This window comes from Coptis chinensis, chromosome 2 (assembly GCF_015680905.1).
Source record: "Coptis chinensis isolate HL-2020 chromosome 2, ASM1568090v1, whole genome shotgun sequence".
NCBI classification, from domain to species: domain Eukaryota; kingdom Viridiplantae; phylum Streptophyta; class Magnoliopsida; order Ranunculales; family Ranunculaceae; genus Coptis; species Coptis chinensis.
In genome coordinates this window covers 16,165,602-16,170,189 of record NC_141457.1, presented here as the reverse complement: position 1 = coordinate 16,170,189, position 4,588 = coordinate 16,165,602, and the positions used below count along the sequence as shown (strand labels likewise).

At 36.8% G+C, this 4,588-nt stretch overlaps 1 pseudogene across 1 annotated transcript; it reads left to right on the top strand.

Moving 5' to 3' along the window:
* Positions 1 to 377: 377 nt before the first annotated feature.
* LOC147515110 (putative lysophospholipase BODYGUARD 4) lies at positions 378 to 3,089 on the top strand (annotated as a pseudogene). The gene is made up of 5 exons (XR_015212962.1): positions 378 to 429; positions 555 to 613; positions 812 to 877; positions 2,286 to 2,482; positions 2,588 to 3,089. The product of XR_015212962.1 is annotated as a putative lysophospholipase BODYGUARD 4 (transcript).
* Positions 3,090 to 4,588: the final 1,499 nt, after the last annotated feature.

The following is a 4,588-nucleotide window of genomic DNA, read 5'->3' as shown; positions in this document are numbered from 1 at the left end:
TGTTTACCTCATTCACTAGGTGGTTAATCTCAATTGTGGAAACTGTTTTGTTCCCCTGGATAATGACCATAGATGTACTGCTTCAGAGGCGTTGTTGACGTGCAGTATCCACCTGTATCAACACAATTCTACGACTCCTTTCCTAAAGCAAGGAAGAGACTACATGCTTCTAATGTATCCCTGGTCCCTGGATGCATGTTTTGGTCATAGGATGCTGATTTGTAGATGATATTCTGTAGAGAAATCAGCAGACTCCTTGGTAGTAATCATTTGTTTTTATGTGGCAGGGGTAATTCTCTGAAGGAGCATCTACGGCTTATGCTTAGGTCTTTGCACCCCACCATGGATGGGCTATCAGGAAAGTTGTCACGGCAAGGATGTATGCCCTTCCCACAAAGGCACAACTCTTGAAGAAGCTTAATGAAGATGGTTAGTGCATTCCTATAGTTAGTTAATTACTACGTCACACACAAACAAATCATAAGTTACCATGAGTGAGTTAGTGCATCCACTCTGAAGATACATGTACTTTACATTTCTTCTGAATTTCTTAGCATATGAGATTGGCCAAATGCTTGAAGGCTGGGTTGTGCTACCTCAGGCTTCAGTTGTCGTACACCTCAACTTAGTGAGCACTTACTCTGAATATAACATGTAGTCATTTCTTGATTTATGGTTCAAATCAGTAGAGTTAAGACACTCGATTGTGTTATTTGAAATACATAACTAACGTTGAAGTCACTTTAAACTCAATATTTTTCTGCCTATTTGTTACAGTTTCTAACATTCGTTTAAACTGGTCACTGGGAAGGTGGTTCAATTGATGTTGTTTGATGTTTTTAGAGGCGTTGGCAAAGGTATAGACACACCGCTTCAGGTACTTTACCAGCAGATAAAAAAACAAACGCTTAACCAAAATTGTTCGTCTTTATCCTTCTAATTGTTCATCTTCTTCGGTACTAAAATAACAAATCTCCACCGCTGATGATAATATGTGAAATGGGTTTAAAGTACTTTCTGTTTCAAATTCGGTCGGATTTTATTATAGTTTTCTTTTTTAATGCCTTAATCACTTTTCATAATCGAGCTTCCCTTTCTTTCCATTTTAGTCTTTGCTTCTCTTCCCTTTATTATGTTAGTTGCAGTAAATTATGTTCAACGGAATCACTATTGTGCAACTTCAATGGAAGAGGTGAGTTCAACGAGTTTTTATTCTTACTATTCATAAATTCAACTTTTTTATTTATGCTTATGCTACAAATTTTGGATATGCTTCCCAAATTTTTATTCTAACTATTCCTAAATTTTGGATAGACTTAATAAAATGAACTTCACGGAACAGACGCACCGTTTGGCCGATATTCCCAATTAAACCCCGTTTCTCTTCTTCTCATAAAAAAAAGTTATATAGCAACACTCTGAACTCTCGCCATTAATCTCTTTTTGGGTTTTCCATTATCTATCATTGGACGAAACTTTCCTCCTAAAACGTGCGAAGCAAAACGTGGTGAAGAACAATGGAGTATAGCACTCTGGTGCAAGAAATCATTATATACTACTATCACACTTTCATTTTGTTTACTAGGACACGTAGTCATTCGTATTTCTTTACATTTTTGTCCGCCTTTTTCTTTTAAACTGATTGTCCTCCCAAGAGTTGTGGACGTGTTATGTGGAAAACAGGGCCAAGATTTTGGAGCCAACGGTGAAAATGAGAACAACAATCATAGGTACGTGTTTCTATTACCAATCCTTTCATTTAATCACCTTCAAAATTTAAGTTTGATCTTCTGAAGTATTGTTATTTGTTATTTGTTATTTCCAATCTGTCTCCGATCTCTTCTCCCAGAATCATTCCTTCCAGTTTCATATTTATGGTTGGTTGTTCCTACTTTCCAATTGAGTGGTAGTGCAAACATGTAACAGTCGTGATCATTTTCAACGTGTTCTACTCTACGTTGTTGTGTATTAATAGATTTTGCCAGTTTTCTATTCATAGGTTGAAATTTTTTTCTTTGTGAAGAAGTGTCGCTCATTATTTGATTGAGTGTCGTAATGAGTGACATAAGGAGAGCCCTGGTTTCACGTATATTTTGTTTTTGGTAAAGAATAGCTCATCTCTCAATGCATGTGCAATTATGAGTGTTAGTTGTTTTTTTCAGTTGCGTCGATAAGCATCCCAGTTTGATAGGCTTCACTACACATTGTTTAGTTTTTAGCAACAAATTCATCGAGAGCTATTATCTTTATTTGATTTTAATTGTATAATGGATATCTTTGTGCAGCCTTATTTCCGTTCACCAAAGGTGGAGGCAAGTTTAACTGCACTGAAGACAATGGCTGATAGGAGGTTATGGCCACCATTGTTGTTTGGGTCCTCAGTAATGTCATGGTATGAGCATGTCGGTAGAAGTATCTACTTCACTGTTTGCAGAAACCATCAGAGATGGGAATGGATTCTAAAACTATTCAGTCGAAGAAGGTTAAAGTGCAACACTGAATTTCTTTTTTGCCATGATGAAATATCAAAAATTCAGTTGATGAATAATCAAGAAATCCAAATATATGATATGGTATCTTCTTTCAGGGATCTGCATTTCATGATCATAGCCTTTACAAGGCCTACCCATCACTCAGCTTGGCACACCACGCATAATGTGATATGTGGAGGCGCAAAGCTCATGGATGAATATTTAGAAGCAATAAAAAGATCCAGGGTGGTGGTCAAAGTTATCTAAGGGGACAAAGATCAAGTGACTCCATTGGAGTGTAGGCGCAATTTGAAACTGAAGATCCCACTTGCAGAGGTTCAAATCATTTCTAATGCTGACCAGAGTAGCGTAATCTTTGGTAGAGAGCAGCATTTTACAAGGGATTTAGAACATTTATGGCTCTCTGTAAGCAGAGAAGCATCATTACAAGAGGTTGTACTACTGTAAAACTTTCTTTTCTTCTATTCTATGTAGATAGGTGGTGGTTTTTTTTCTTCTGTATTAGAACACTTAACAACAACAAAAAGAAAATGGATGTTTGTTTTGTTTCTATGTAAATTGGAGGTACGGGGGCCTGTTTTCTTTTCCAAGTTTTAATGTAATGTGTTTACACGAATGTGCAAAAATATGTCGCAAGTAGTCATCTTGTTGTTTCAAAATGTTGTAGTCTGAAGTGCAGATGAAACATCAATATTAATGCATATTCAAAGATTAAATATCGTAACACAGAGTGGAGATTGGGGAGGAATTGAAGCATTATGGAACTCAATATAACACAGATGCGGAATGGTTGTTATCAGAGAGTAGTGGATAAATATGATGGGTTGTTGATCAGAGTTTGGGTTCAGATGCTGATATTGGCATTTGCATTTGAGAAATAAAGTACAAAGAAAGGATACAGGTGTCTCCATTGCTTATTGTATGTTCTAGCGATACTAGGGGCTTAATATTTGTAAAAAGATATATGGTTATATTGCATTATACATGCATGATTGTAAAAACTCTCCGTCTTCTTATTCTTTTCCTTAATTTATGGCGTGGGAACTACTTTGTATTGATCAATAACTCTCCTATGGTTTGCATTGGCATGGGATAAACAGGGATATGTGGAACCAACAATGAGGTACGCATCCCTTGACCTTTGTTTTGAAATTGAATAATAGATTTAGTGCCTTTAATGCAATAATAGATTTCAGCTTTCAGTTGACTTACAGCCGGTATAGAATCATGGCCATCATCAAGAGAGTTCTTTTGTAGTGGGAGTGAATAGAAAACGCAATCAAGGATCTGGTGAGACTCTGAAGCTGTTCTAGTCGAGCTTGTAAATCCCACATAAACTGAGCGTGGAGTTGTTTTTGACATAATGATTGATTGATTGAGAACAATAACAAGGGGGTTTCCAACATATGCCGCGAATACTTGGAGTGTTTTTTCCCAACCATTGTAGTTGATCATAACTTTTACCTCTTGACCAAGTTTAAGGTCGACACCAATCCTGTCGAGGCTGACAGCAGCAATAGATGATATCTTATCTGTGTCAATTCTAATATGGTTGCTATCAGGATCAAACTCATTGTGGAAGAATGTGTCGAGCTCTACACCATGTTGAGAGCCACCTACATTATAACATTATAAGCTTAAAGGTTAAGAGTCAGGCAGTCGGCATCTGAGATTCTGACTACTATAAGAAATATTCACAAGGAAAAATTAGACTACTCGTCTTGAAGTTTAATGATTTGGAAGAATTGAACTTGGTGCAAACTCATATATAATAAACATAATACATGCCAAATTGATCGAATAGAAGATTGAAATAGTTAGTGTAAACCAAAGTAATATTATTAACCTATTTGCGATGATATGACCTCTTCCAACCCAACCCAACCCCCACCCCAACCCACCCCGCCCCCCAAGCCACACACTCACACATGGAAATTTATGTCCATCTTTTCTTTGGCCATCCAAATGAATGTGATAGTTTTACTAGGAAGAAATCTCTTATTTAATCCATCTCTGAAGATCTCCTGATGTCACATATATAGAGATTGGAAACTTCCTCGCAATCATTTTGGTAAAAGATCTATTGGTTTCCTACA